This window comes from Zingiber officinale, chromosome 5A (assembly GCF_018446385.1).
Source record: "Zingiber officinale cultivar Zhangliang chromosome 5A, Zo_v1.1, whole genome shotgun sequence".
In the NCBI taxonomy this organism is placed as follows: domain Eukaryota; kingdom Viridiplantae; phylum Streptophyta; class Magnoliopsida; order Zingiberales; family Zingiberaceae; genus Zingiber; species Zingiber officinale.
Window position 1 is genome coordinate 108,292,012 of NC_055994.1, and position 16,365 is coordinate 108,308,376.

At 38.3% G+C, this 16,365-nt stretch overlaps 1 pseudogene; it reads left to right on the forward strand.

Annotated features, from left to right (window-relative positions):
- The first annotated feature begins 2,037 nt into the window (after nucleotides 1–2,037).
- Nucleotides 2,038–15,910, forward strand: LOC121981358 (annotated as a pseudogene).
- The last annotated feature ends 455 nt before the right edge of the window (nucleotides 15,911–16,365 follow it).

Below are 16,365 nucleotides of genomic sequence, written 5' to 3' on the forward strand. Positions count from 1 at the left end.
AGGTACAAAGAATGTCCAATGTAAAGGCACAACAAAAACCACGAGCAAACAAGCAACACCAATAAATACAGAAAAACTCTCAACCTTTATTATCTCGATAACAAAGGAATACAAGTGAAATTATACAAGAATATTCACAAATCACTCATGATCTGCCCATTCAAATCCTTCATGATTTGCCTAGACAAATCCCTCCTTGGACTTTGCCTAGAATCTTGCCTATGATTTTCCTCTCTCATTGCCAATGACCCCCTTGTTTATTTATCATGCATAGGCAAGCAGTTACAAGGGAAGTTACATGGTAGTTGCCCTAACTACCAATGCCACATGTACAAAATCGACTCAACTTCTACAAAATCATTTTGTCCACATGTCTTGGCTGCATTAGCACCATGCCAAGTGGCAGCATGCACACCTTGTGCTTTGCCCCATCATTATGCTGCATTGGCTCATGCCAAGTGTCAGCATGCACCATGGACAAGTCTATTTGTTTGCTAGTGTTCGGTACATGGCTCCGCTTCTTTGGCTCTATTTCTTTGGCACCACAGACAAATCCATCTACCTGCTCCGTTTCTTTGACACCACAGGCAAATCCATCCGTCCGCTCCTTTGGTGCCACAGACAAATCCATTTGTCCGCTCCTTTGTTGCTGCTTGGCATGCCCAGCACACATGCCTTGCATGCCTGATCACAAAGTCTGCTCTTGCATGACTCGTGCTTTGGACAGCACCCCACATACTGTCACAAGTCTCTACTATTTGGCATTCTTTGCGCACATGCCCTGCTCGGGAGATTGCCAAGTATACCTCCTGCATGACTTGGGCTGGGGCAGTGCCCCGCACACTACCGTATCCGCTACTTTGACGTGCCTAATGCACAAGTCATGCTTGGATTATTGCCAAGTCTTTCTTATACAAGACTTGAGCTTGAATAGCCCCACGCTGCCGCTCCGTTGCTTGGCATGTCTTGCGCACATGCTATGTTTGTTGAATTGCCAAGTCTTTGCCTTCTGTATGACTTGGGCTTAGGTAGCCCCACGCTGTCGCTCCACTGGCCGATTGACACGTCTTGCGCACATGCCACACCCGCTTGTTTGTCAAGTCTGCCTCCTATAGACTTGGGCTTGAATAGTGCTTTGTGCACTGCTAGTTCGACGCTTAGCATGTCTTGCGCACATGCCACACCTACTGGTTTGCCAAGTCTGCCTCCTGCAGACTTGGGCTTGGACAGTGCCCCGCGCACTGCCAGTCTACTGCTTGTCATGGCTTGCGCCTATGTCACGCTCGCTGGTTTGCTAAGTCTGCCTTCTGCAGACTTGGGCTTGGATAGTGCCCCACGCACTGCCAATCCGCTCCTTGGCATGACTTGAACTCATGCCACGCCCGTTGGTTTACCAAGTCTGCCTCCTGCAGACTTGGACTTGGATAGTGCCCCATGCACTGTCAGTCCACTGCTTAGCATGACTTACGCTCATTGAAATCTGTCAACCTTTAGTCAACTAGACACCCTGTGTGACAACATATTTTTCAAAAATAAAGCCCAGGTCGTGATGGCACAAGATTATTTGTTCGCCTCAGCACCTCTTCTAGTTCGTCTCTAGATCAGCACGGAAGAGGGATAAAGCTCAAGTTGTGATGGTAAAAGATGATTCGCTCGCCCTCAATATCTTCGTCAGATCATCCAAAATCATGGATGATTACTAGCCTTGGACAATTGAATATCACATGGGAGAAGACATACACTTAATTACTAGTCAGGATTTGATCATCAAATCTTATAATGACAATACTATCATACTCTAGACAATCTTATGGAGATGATAAAACTCAAGTCATGTGATAAACAATGATTCACTCGTCCAACGTCTCAGCCAATTCAGGAGATAAATTATAAATAATTACCGGTTATTTGTACAGACTAACAGATAGGAGAAAACCTGCTCGGGCGATAAAAACCAAGGTGGTGATGCTAAGGAAGATATAATTTGAATAATTTTTTCCTTTCTTTTCTTTTCTACGGGTATATTTGGAGAAACTACTCGATACTCCGTATTCTGTTCTCTCTCTAATAGCATGTGGCGATCTGAACTCTTCTCCCAATTCCCATCCATCACGCTGCTAAATTCCAATTCAATTTCAGCACCGGAGTCTCCATTCGGCTCCGCCGCTTCCTTCCCCTGGTTCTTGACCATCTGTGGCAGGCCGCTGATCCGGTCCACCGCCGATATTTCGAGCTGCTCCGCGACGATCGGGTGGGAATCGGGGCGGGTCTGTCGGCACTCCCGCAAATTTTGGATTTCGGAGGGGTGACTTTATCCTGGTTCGCTGATTTCTCGGATGGATTGCTGCCTGTGTTTTGGATCGCAGAAAGAGGAGGTCCTGAAGAAGAAGAAGAAGAACCGAGAGAAATGTAGTGGAGATTATAAGGACTCTTCCGCTGCCCTTTCGTCCCGTCATGGCATTTTGGGTGAAAAAGCTTGTTTTTTATTTTTATTTTTTTTTTGGAGAAGAAGATGGTCTTGTTTCTTAGCTATGGATCTGATGCGTTTTCTTTGCGTATTTTTGGGATTGAGCGATCGTCTAATTTTGATCTTTGTTGGATTGAATTCGTGGAATCTTTTGTTATGCGCTGTCATTTGCACTCTCATCCGGGGGAAAAAGTTGAATACCTTAATGAACATTTGTGGGTGCGTGTTAGATATTGTACAGGATTTGGAGTTGAGGTTTATGTCCCTCTTATTCATGGATTCCTTCCAAAGTAAAGGAATATCTAGTTTAAAAACAAACGACTGGCCTTTTTGCTACGAAATGACTAATATTTAGACATAACACTCAGGAGCTCAGCTACAAAATTTATTATGCCTGTATAATTGTAGAATTTACCCAATAATTAATCCCAATATTCTTTGGAACTTAGCAGGGTCTTTTCTTCTTCTTCTTCTTCTTCTTCTTCTTCTTCTTTTTGAAAATTATGTTATTCGAGTTTACATAACTTGTTGATTATGCTTGGATTGGACTATTAATTAATTAATTAATTTTTTATTTTATATTCCTTGGGTAATAGACAAATCAAAATGGAGGACAAACTTGAACTCTAGAAAGGAAACATCAATATCAAAAGAAGGCAATGCTGGGAATATTGCAGCACAGACATTCACTTTCAGTGAACTTGCTACTGCTACTAAGAACTTTAGACAAGATTACATTGTGGGTGAGGGGGGTTTTGGTCGTGTGTATAAAGGAAGGTTGAAGAATGGACAGGTTAGTGCTGTTATGACGTAAAGTTTGATTTATTAATTAACACCGACGAAATTGTTTTGCCCACCAACAAATTTTTTGATCACTTTGCCTATGTTTTTCCATAAAGCATTAAGATTGTTGTAGACAAACCTTGCATGAATTCTATATACTGTGCATAAAGCTGACAAAGAACATCTCAGGTTGTTGCTGTAAAGCAACTTGACAGAAATGGTCTGCAAGGAAACAGAGAGTTTCTTGTTGAAGTCCTTATGCTTAGTCTTTTGCATCACCCTAATCTTGTCAATCTGATTGGATATTGTGCTGATGGAGATCAACGGTTACTTGTCTATGAGTTCATGCCACTGGGATCATTGGAAGATCATTTGCATGGTATTGTGATTTAGCTATTTGATTCTTCTAATTCCTGCTTTACTGTGCTTATAGTTCTTCTAGATTCAGTTTCAGAAGGTGATAGCCAGATTTTACTTGATTAGTAAAATTCACATTATAGCATCATCTTGCATGTGATAAGGATCCAAGTGATGCTTCCTTAAATGAATGCTTGAATTCTGAGGTGGCATGGATTTCTTGATGATGATTTTTGAGTTTCAAATTGCTATGTTGAATTCCAAATGTTTCTTTAAATTATATAAGAACAAATAAATTCCTGTTTTTTTTGTTCTTCGGAACCAATTGCCTTTTCTTTACCGTTTTCCTTTATTTGCCGATTCTCTGCATAGTTAGCCACATATCTGTAAAGGCCATCTAGGCCCATAGTAACATATATTTATATCAGTTGCCTTGTTGGTGCATGGTAAATTACCCTAGGAAAGTAGTAAATATATACCTAAATGAATTGAACAAACATGATATAGATCCCTTATTTTCTAACAAGATGGTTGCAAAATAAAAAACTACCTTAAATTGTCGAAAACACAAGACTCAGTCGGTTTACTTGGTTCGGAGCCTTCGGCAACTCCTACTCCAAGACCCAGACTCCTCTGACTTATTGATGGGTAATCCACTAAATTCTCTTTCTGAACGCCGGAAGAGTAATCCAAATACAAATGATCGGAGGAAGTGTAACAACCCTACACATCCTCTATTCAATAATAAACAATAAATAATTGCAGCTTAAATTAAAATATAGCGACTGGTAGTAAATGGAAGTCAAGACTTGGAGCCAGTGTCGCACCGTCGTAGTAAAGTAGCAGGGCGGTCGGAATAGCAGAAGAATCATTTGAGCTCGGATATCAGTTGTATTTAAGCTGCTGGTTAAAGGCTATTTTTATAGCCCCATCCAGGCGTCTGGATCCCTCCTTAGGCGCTTGGAGTGTGCTGATGTGGTGTCCTCTCGTCGAAACTTCCTCCGAGAAGTTTATCCATGTCCGGGCGCCTAGACCATCTCCGGGCGCTTGGACTGACCTGGGTTGGCCAACCAACGCATGACAATGCAACTTGCATATGACATTTAGCTAGTCCGGGCTCCTGGAGCAACTCCGGGCATTTGGACCGTCCGAGTGCCTCGCTAGGCACCCACTTGGAGTGCTCCCTCGCCGACACTGACCCAGGCACTCGGAGCCATTTTTCAACCTTTTTGCAGTTTTGGTTCCCTACAAAACACGTTAGTCCAAGCAATAAATATTACCTTATAAAACATAGTTCGTACATTAAAAATATAATCAATTTACGACTTAGATCATGTTTGTCCAAGATCACTCACTTTAGGGATCCAAAATGGACCTAAACTGTATCTACGCCTAAAGTCCCTAATTGGGACTTGTCCTCACTGGAACACTTTCCTTCTTACCTTACTATGCAGAATCTCTTGACTCTACTTCGGTCCACCAGGTCTTTCCGCCAGTTGTCAGGTCTATAGATCCAACTGGACTTCGGCCGGCTATCAGGTCCCGCGGACCCAGCCGGACTTCCTACCAGATATCGGGTCACTCCTTGACCTATCTGAACTTTTACACCAACTATCAGGTCCTTCAGACCTAGCTGGATTTCAGCCTGGTGTCAGACCCACTTGGTAGAAAGGTTAGATCACATAACACATCTAATTTTAATCTATTTATTATTCATCAAAACTTAGGTTTGACCATTGGTGTCAATTGCACCAACAAACAATAACAAACTACCTTAAACAACTTATTCTCCCGTGCAAAAGGATCTTCTATAATAAACTTTTTTAAGTGTAAAAAAATTAATTTCTTAATTTACATCGTTCTCCCCCACCGATTCTTAACTTCTAGTGAGGTGCTAGTATCTTAAACTTAGACATCCTTTCCAACGAATAAATAACTGTTGCAATATAATTTGCTTTTTCCCTTCAAGGGATAGAACTTGTGTATCATCTGGTTCTTTGATTGTTTCTAAACTTCTATGTCATCTTTTTATTCAATTGTTCTTTTCAATGAGTAAGAAATAGTTGCATCCTTACGAGTAGAACTGCCACTTGGTGGGAAGAAGTAAACTGGAAAACTAACTTTCTACATTGACAAGCTTTAGAGGTACACATTAATGAAAGTGTTAATAGATTTATCTTTTGTCAAATAGATGTATTGCATAAAAGAGATAAAAGAGAATCACCAGAATTGGCCGGATCAAATCACCAAATCAAATTAAATTAGTATTAGGATTATTCTAATAATTCTATTATAATTATTAGAATAATTCTGTTATTTATTAATTGGTTAATTGACTAAGTACTTTTTAAACAATTATATATTGTATTGTCCTTAGGACAAATATCAATGAACAATAAGATTAATTATTGCTCTCATATTCTTTTTGTCCTCTTCCTATTCTTCTTTTTCATGGTATCAGAGCCAAAGCTCTTGTTCTTTCCCATACGCTTTATTTTCTCTTACTAATAAAGGGTAAACAGATTTTTTTTTTTAATCTCTCCTGACTTTTCTAGATTTTTTTTTTATTCCCTTCTCTCCTTTTTTTTTAATTCTCTCTTTTGTTCTTGAGGAAATCTCACTTTCCTCAAGAATTCCCTCCCTCTCCTCACATCAAGCAAATACCGAACACCAATTAGTTGAGACATTTTCTCTTCTTAGACTTGTCAAAAGGTCCTTGCTCGATTGTTGCCCCACCACCATTACGCCACCACACCCGCTACTCAAGAGTTAGAGGCAACCATTGATTCTTTGTTTTGTTTCATCTAGTACCCTTGTTTATTAGCTTTGCTTGCCACTACTCTTTCTATGTTAGTTCAGAGCAACAACTCTTTCAACTCTATATATAATGTCAGAACTTTCATCTCCATCATCCACCGCAGAAACAAACTTTGCGACACAACTCACTTCCTTACCCTTAAATGCCATATTTTATTTACCCATCAAACTTAACAACGATAATCAGATGCTTTGGAAGATGCAGTTTCTTTCGCTACTTCGTGTTCGTGATCTACATGGAGTTGTTGATGGTACTTCTCTTAAACCACAAGAAGACGATTCAAACTATGCTATATGGAGCGAGAAGGATCAACTAATTATGACATGGTTGATTTCAACGATTTGTGAGCCTATACTTCCTACAGTTGTTGGGCTTGTTAGCTCTCGCCAAATATGGGAAGCTCTTGCTTGAACCTTTTCTTCACACTCTCAAGCACGTGTTCTTCAACTTCGCATGCAATTACAATCGGTGCAACGAGGAGACAAGTTTATCAATGAATATATGCAATCAATCAAGACCATTGTCAATAATTTAGCTGCAATTGACCATTCAATTTCAGATCCAAATTTACTAATACATGTTCTTGCAAGATTGGGGCCTCAATATGACAGCTTTATTCCTAGCATAACTACTTGCATCGATCAAGTGTCACTCGATACCCTTCATGGCTTGCTCTCTTCGCATGAGATACTTCTACAATTACCATTTCAAAGGGTCTCAGATTCTCTTAATCTTTCGACACACAAGATTAATAGTACTACCCATCATCAACAAAATCAAGGAAATCAAGGTGGACGAGGACGAGGACGAGGACGAGGACGAGGTCGAGGACGAGAACAAGGACAAGGATAAGGTCGAGGACGAGGATGAGGACGAGGACGTTGTCAGATTTGTCTCAAGAATGGTCACTTTGCTTATCAATGTTACAAGAGATTTGATTCAAATTTTGCTGGAGGTTTAGCATCCACAACTCAAGCATCAACCTCAACTCCATCATATTATCCAAGAGCATTCTCTCTTGCAAGCAATCCATATATGCCCACAACAAATTCTTCAATCTCAGGATAATATCTAGATTCTGAAGCAACTCATTACGTTACATCAGATTATGACATTTTTACATAGGCCCCCTCCTATCATGGTCCTGATACGGTACAAGTAGGCAACGGTTCAGGTTTGCAAATTGCTCACCTTGAAAACACATTTGTCATTCATCTGATCAACTCTTTTCCATGCGCAATACATTTCATGCCCTTTCATCACTAAAAATTTACTCTCAGTTAGTCAATTTGCTTTGATAATAATGTGTTCTTTGAATTTCACCCTCATTATTGTCTTGTGAAGGATCCCACAACCAGAATAACCCTGCTCAGAGGAGAAATTAGAGATGGTCTTTACTATCTTCAACCTACATCCGCTAAAGCTCTAATTGGAGAACGCACAAATAAAACCTTTTGGCATGCACGGCTTGGTCATCCATCTCTACGTCTTGTTCCAGGAATTATTAATCGGTTTGACTTACCGACATCTTTATCATCCTCATCTTATTCTTGTGAAGCATGTTTGAAAGCAAAAAGTCATAAATTACCCTTTGTTTCTTCTTCTCATATGTCTTGTTTTCCTTTAGAAATAATTCACTCTAATGTTTGGCCCTGCTCCTGTTTTGTCAAATCAAGGTTTCCTTTATTATGTGATTTTTATTGATGACTTTAGTAAGTTTACTTGGGTATTCCTCATGAAACAAAAATTTGATCTTTTTGATATCTTTTGTCAATTCCAAAGACACGTAGAACGTTTTTTTGACTGTAGAATACTCTCTCTCCACTCTGATTGGGGTGAAGAATATCAAGCACTTCATCGTCATCTAAGCTCTTTGGGCATTTTTCATCGAGTCTCATGTTCTCTCATCCCGAACAAAATGGCTTTGCAAAAAGGAAACATCGTCATATAATCGAAACTGCCTTAGCTTTTCTCAATCATGTATCAGTTCCACTTAAATTTTGGGATGACGCAGTTCAGACTGCAATTTATCTTATTAATCGTCTACCTACTCCATTGCTTCACCATAAAAGTCCCATGGGAAAACTCCATAATCAGTCTCCTAACTATGCCTTCTTACGTATCTTCGGTTGCACATATTATCCATGGCTACGACCTTACTCTAAACATAAACTAAATCCTCATTCTCAACAATGTGTTTTCCTTGGTTATAGTAATTTGTACCATGGGTACTATTGCCTACATATACTGGGCGCATATATATATATATCTCGGCATATTATTTTTGATGAGTCTCTATTTCTTTTTGCAGCCACAACAACAACTCTATCTTCAAACGATGATACCTTCTTGACACCACCTAATATCCCATCTGAATTACCACAGGTTGCTCATCCAATTAAACACACTAGAGATGCAAGAGGAGATGACATCCTAGGTCCTGCTCCAGAACTCTTCGCAAATTCTCCTAGATCACTAGAATTGACCCAAGTGGCTACTCTATTGAGAGCAGGGCATACTGATAAAAAGAACGATGTTATGAAACCTATTCCGTGTCCAATCTCGAAAGCCTCGCCAGCTGTAGATAATATACTCTCTAGGATCGTCAAATAATACAAGTCCTTCATCGAAATCACCATGTCAGCTTACTTCCTCATCCTTATCAACAAGTGATTCAAATGATGATCCTTCTCGTCGCATGCTTCCCTTAAGTGACATATATGCACGATGTCGACCAATAACAACTCGACATCCCCTTCCATGAGCTCTAGTGGTCTCTTCAAAGTTTATTAAACCAACTTGTTTTACACAAGCAAACAAGGATCCAAATTGGCGCAGTGCAATAGCTATAGAATTTGATGCACTTCTTCGCAATGGAACATGGAACCTAGTTCCGCGCACTCCTTCTATGAATGTGGTGGGCTCTAAATGAGTATTTCGTCTTAAGCATTGAGTTGATGATTCTCTTGAATGACACAAAGCTCGACTTGTAGCCAAAGGATTTAGTCAACAACTAGGTATTGACTTCAATGACACTTTTAGACTATTGTTATTGATAGCTGTTAGTTCTAATTGGCATGTACGACAATTAGATATTTCAAATGCGTTTCTTCATGGTCATCTTGAGGAAACTGTTTTTATGGAGCAACCGCTTGAGTTCATTCATCCATAATTTATATCTCATGTTTGCCAACTCAAGAAATCCTTATATGGTCTTCGATAAGCTCCTCGTGCATGGTTTCATCGATTATATAATTGGTTATAAGCTCAAGGATTTTTTTGGATCAAAGACTGACTCGTCTTTATTTCATAAATATAATGATAGATGTATGATATTTTTTCTTATTTATGTGGATGACATCCTAATAACCAGCAATGATCACAAGGGTATTACAACTTTATTAAGTCTTCTCGATCAAGAATTTTCTACTCGAGATTTGGGTATTGCTCGTTTTTTTTTTGGTATTGAACTTATTCCACATGAGGAAGGTTATCTTCTTGCTCAAATATATTACTGGGCTTCTCCAAAGAGGCAAAATGAATGGAGCACGTCCGGTCTCTATACCAATTGCTAAAAACAACTCTACAACTTCATCCTCTCTTGCTCTGTCTGATCCACAGATTTATCGAAGTATTGTTGGAGTCTTACAATATATTACTATCACACGCCCTAATATTACCTTTGCAGTAAACCGTGCTTGTCATTTCATGCATGCTCCAATTGAACAAAATTGGAATAATGTAAAAAAAATATTTCGCTATCTCAAAGGTACTATTCTACATGATCTTCTTTTATATTTCTAATCATCTCGAGATTTACATGATGCGGATTGGGCAAGTTCTCCTGAAGATAGACGCTCTACTAGTGGATATGCAATATTTCTTATACGAAATCATATCTCATGGAATTCGAAAAAGCAAACCTACGGTATCTCGTTCAAACACTGAAGCAGAATATAAAGTTATAGCAAATACAACATCTGAAATTATTTGGCTTCAATCACTTCTCTTAAATATTGCACTAAAAATTTGGTGCGATAATATTGGAGCGACATATCTCACAGCAAATCTAATATTTCATGCTCATACAAAACATGCGAAAATTGATTTTCATTTTGTTCGTAAGCGTGTAGCAACTCACCAGTTATCCGTCTCTTATATTAAGTCATAATCCAAACAACGTTTCAACAAGTTAGCAAACAAACTCAACGTCAAAATCTCCCATTAAGTTTGTTAGGTAAAAGAGATAAAAGAGAATCACCAGAATTGGCCGAATCAAATCACCAAATCAAATTAAATTAGTATTAGGATTATTCTAATAATTCTGTTATAATTAATAGAATAATTCTCAGAATAATTCTGTTATTTATTAATTGGTTAATTGACCAGGTACTTTTTAAACATTATATATTGTATTGCCCTTAGGACAAATATCAATGAACAATAAGATTAATTATTGCGCTCATATTCTTTTTGTCCTCTTCCTATTCTTCTTTTTCATTGCATTCTTATTTCATTATACCTTTATATGATTTCTTTTGGTATCGTGGGGTAGCATGAATAAGTTATACTATGTAAGTCTAAGTTTTAATAAGTAGTACGTTAAACATTCGAGAGTGGTTCACATACTTTGGTAGCTATCTAAATGCCAAATCTTGGGATTCACTTAAAATATTAAATGTTCTGTTATCATCATGTGAAAAGCCACTAGGTAGGTTAGTAGTATTACTGTTGGGCGCCTTCTTTTTCACAATGGTGAGAGCACTTACATTGGCAAAAATAAGTATATGTACATGGAATACCGTTCTCCACATTTCACAAGGAGCCAACTATCAAAACTCATTCCTCATATCCAAAATCGAAAAGTTTTCAAAGAAAAGCTATGCAACACCATAAAAATTTAGTGACACTATCCAGGACCAGATTAAGAATATTAGTCAAATCCGCCAGGAGCATTCCCCATTTGTAGCAAAAGAAATCCAAATTCAGGTAAGCATCATTACAGATTCAGAGAAAAGCAAAGGAGATCGTAAATTAGTTCAGTCATATTTTCAACAACTCTAGCTGAAACAGAAACCCAATGCGAAAACTGAACAGATAATAGCTTCTACAACACCTAGTGATGCAACACCAAGATCAATTTCACATAGAGTGCAAATATTATTAAATTAAGTAATAGTAGCTCATAGGATCATCATAATAATGACTTATATTTATTTTGTTCATCTAGTATATATTTAGTTCCAATAGACTAACTTGTTCATACTAGTTGCAGTCAGTGATCAAGTTATTAAATGTTACTGAGGTTCGTAACATTTCTTGAAAATTATAGGTCACATAGGTGTGTGTAATGCAAACTGATATTTCACAGCAATTCCCTTACAATGTTTAAATGATAGAACTCACAATGGCCGTAATCACTAGAGGCCAGTATTACTTCATTATTCTGAGATTTCGCTATGAACTAAAACACCTTTGACATAATTATACTTGAGGCATGAGATTTTTGGCTACTTATCTATGAAGACTTCAGCTAAGTATCACCATAATATGGTCTAACTTGTTTGAGTCAGTTTGTTCTTTACTGGAAGCTATAAAATTCTAGTATCCTAGGTATCATTACTTTGCCAACTTTGGTGATATAAATGGATCCCTTAGTCAGCTAAGTATCCTAGGTATTATTTTTACTTCTGTTGGAAAAAAATGCAAAAAATTTTGAAGCTGATATTATTAAAATCTCATAAGTTATATTTTGTTGAATGAAAATGGGAAAAAATACATAAATTAGTCTATCTACTGCTTAAACTAGTTTCTTTTATCATGCATCACCAAAGTTAATATATGGCTATTTGTTAATGTTCTAGTCAAGAGCTTTCTGGTAATCCAACTTTTCAATGGTCATCAATCATAGGGTAAATGGGCTGTTTGCTTGAATATTCTTTTAATTCAGATTGTATCTTTGCATTAGTTTATCATTATACATACCATCACATGGCATTTAGGATGATCTTTTTATAGGGAAACAGGTAGTTTTTGTAGTTTTGGAGCAGCATTTTAGTTTAACATAAACCAATGGTGGAGAACAGGAACCCTGATATCTGAAATCTATCTTGGGATGTGATGGTCTATACATGGAAATTTAGGCAAAACATGTTGAAAGAAGCTAAATAAAGATCAAAGCCAGAGTAAAATTGGTAGATTATAGCTCATGTGGGTTTTGAACTATAAGAGGTGCCTTATGTTGCCTCCTTTTCTGTGAATAGCTTGTCAACAAAGAAAAGAAAAACTAAAGAAAATGAAGAATGAAAGTGACTGATTTATTTTCCCTTTTTATTGTGTATGGAAGTTTTTTCCAATATCTTTGGTTCAATGCAATATACTGCTCATTTTTCGTAGTGTATTTTCAAATAGATAAGATTATGGGATTTTGTGACATCTTTCTTTGACTTTACTAGAGTTCGTGTAATTTACCATTTTGATTACATTTCTTGTCAAATTATTTTCAAAAAGAAGGGGAGCCTTGGTGCAACGGTAAAGTTGTTGCCATGTGACCAAAAGGTCACGGGTTCGAATCCTGGAAACAGCCTCTTGCAAAAAATAGGTAAGGCTGCGTACAATGGATCCTTCTCTGGGACCCCGCATGGCGGGAGTTTCATGCATCGGGCTGTCCTTTTTTTTCCTGTCAAATTATTGCACAAATAACTATTGTTTTTTGTTAAGTATTTTTTTTCCTATGTATCAAGACGTTTGGCTGCTAGGAGTTAACTGATGTCATCTTCACATGTTATTTGTCTGGGCTATCAGGTCATATTGCAACCTACCCTATTTCCTTCCATTTTATTCAAGGATTTCACTGATAAATCTTTAGATATGCATTCATTGTCAATGTCTATGAATTGCTGTTAATTTGGACATCACTGACCTTGCAGGTTTGAATTGTTCATCATAATAGTTTTGTTTCCTTAAATCTAATTGTACGCAGTACATTGTTATCTCCTTGTTCTTTCTGAAAAACTACTACAGTAGGTTAAGCATGCTATTTTTCTGAAAAACTACTACAGTAGGTTAAGCATTTGTGCATTTTCCTGCTTTCGTTCCCCATATAAACCTATTAATATTATGGAAGAATTTCAATGATAAAAAGAGGAGAAGAGAAAAACTGCTAGAATTGATTCAAATGAATCAGTAGTGATCAAAATACCTGTGCCGATTAGTTCATGGTGACAATTACTAAAAGGCTGTGTCTATCGAAATCAATCCTTCTAGGAAGTTCATTAGGAACATGGCATTCTTGAATTAAATGAAGATTTATGATCAGTTACAAAGAGTGCATAGAGGAGGGTACTGAAATTATTACCTTAGTTTTTACTTCACAAGCAAATTAACAAATGATTGAGATCTTTATAAGTTAATTTTGATAAAATTTTCCCTTGTATTCTTCATGCAGATCTTCCATCTGATAAGGAGCTGCTTGATTGGAATACCCGGATGAAGATAGCAGATGGTGCAGCTAGAGGTTTGGAATACCTGCATGATAGGGCAAATCCTCCTGTCATTTATCGAGATTTCAAATCGTCAAACATACTTCTGGGTGAAGGATATCATCCAAAGTTGTCTGATTTTGGGCTTGCAAAACTTGGTCCTGTTGGTGATAAGACTCATGTATCAACGAGAGTGATGGGAACTTATGGCTATTGTGCCCCCGAGTATGCTATGACAGGGCAGTTAACAGTGAAATCTGATGTCTATAGTTTTGGAGTTGTCTTTCTGGAACTGATTACTGGCAGGAAAGCGATTGACAGCACTCGGCCATCTGGAGAACAAAATCTTGTTGCATGGGTACGACTTTCAATTACTGAAATGGCACGCCAAAACCATGCTTGGCTAATAGTATGATTCTTTTGTTAAGTCATATTAGTAACATGATGCTTGGTTAATGTAATGATCTTACGTCTAATGATGATTGGAACCCTGATTTTTAACTCACTTAATGTCACTTACAGGCTCGTCCATTATTTGAAGATCGTCGAATGTTCCCCAAAATGGCTGACCCATTACTAGAAGGTCGATATCCAATGAGAGGCCTATATCAGGCACTGGCTGTTGCATCCATGTGCTTACAGGAGCAGGCAGCTACTCGCCCACTCATAGGGGATGTTGTGACTGCACTTTCGTATTTAGCTTCACAGAGTTATGATCCAAATGCTGCTAATACTCAACCTCAGACCCCAAGTTCTAGATCTGGTTCTGACAACCTCACTTCACATGGAAATTCCCCAGATCTCAGGCAAAGAGAAGTCAAGTGGGCAAATAGGGGCAGAAAAGTTGGCAGGGATAGTTCAGGTGGTGGCTCTGAGCGGAAGTGGGGTTTCGAAGAGTTGGGAATCGAGCTAGGAACTCACATGGATAGTCAGTCCATATAGGTAGATTGAGAGACTCCCCCAAGAATTATGACCATGATCTTCTCAGAGACCAAGCTGTCGTGGAGGCCAAATTATGGGGTGAAAATCGGAGAGACAAACAACTCAAAAATCCTCCGGATAGCTTCAACGGTATATACACTCAGATTCATTCCTTCATATGCCGCTCCGCATGCAATACTTTCATGAAAAGAAACGGTGAGAGATCAGCCCGTCAAGACTTGAAACATCACAGGTTTTGTTATGGTGCCGAATTTTCTTTGTGAATACATTCAGATGCTCTCATCATTATGCTATATATCTCCTCTAGTAGCCTTAGGAAGATGTCACACTAAAAAGTATCGAAAGGAAGAGTTATAAAATGTAGAGTTTCCAGTTAGATTGCATATAACCAATTCTGTGCAAGTTAGTGCACATTTTTGTGTAGGGCTTTCTGTAGCCCAAGCTACAACAAAACGCCATCAGATTTTGTCCATAGAATTTCCTTTATCTACTTGTCCTTGAAATACATTTGAAACTTCCAGTCTTGCAGTTCTTCCTATGAATTCTTTTAGCTGTTTGGCTAACATCATATTCTTTTTATATGTATTTCTTGTCAATTCTGTGAACCAAATATAAGATTAGGATGCCAACAACCACAACAATTAACCCTTATATCCATGACAACTGAATTACCACTTAAAAGGAGCTTCAACACGACTATCTTTCTGAAAAAGAGATTGAATATGCAACCACTGATAATCCTGGCTTCTTGTTCCAACAGCAAGAGAGACACAGTACGTGCACAGTCGTGAGAAACAATTTAACAAGGAAACTGCAACAGATTCTTGAGCTTGGAAGATCTTGAAGCAGATATGGCTCCTCCTATTGCTCAGCACGAGCAGGGATACACAGTGATCACCTTTCGCCTTCGAGGAGGCACGCAAGCGGCCATAGTAAGCAATGCAAGGGCAACAAGTACCAGAATTCCCATCAGGTTTATGCTGCCGTTGCCTCCATTGTCTTCTGATACGCTGCAGCAGAACTTGCCCATGTTTGAGGAAGAGAGATCTTTGAGCAGTGAAATCGCACAAGAGAACTGGCTTAAGGTCTCATATGATCCTTTACTCTTTCCAAGCGATGACGGTTCCATCTCCATGAGTGAGGCTTCTTTTTGAAGGCGGTGGCTAGTAGTTAGAACATCACCATCATGATCATTGAAATTAAGATTTGAGAAGGCCACGGCCTCTACGTGACTACCGTCCATAATGCAACCAGCGCTTTCTTTCTGGTGGTGGCTGCCACAGAAAGCTAGTGGTTTTAGCTTTTTAGCTTGAGGTCCACCATGTACTCTGGAATTTGTATGAAAACAAAATCTTATTTGCTTAATTAAAGGTTCGATTTCTTAGTGAATGGAGAATCTAGCATGTTATTGTGTTTTTTTTTTCTTGAAAAGAAATATTTGTTTATTTTTTAATTTGTGTGTTAACTTCTTTTGTTTTTTCTCTTTCAAAAAGGCAATTCTAGTTATAATCAACTAC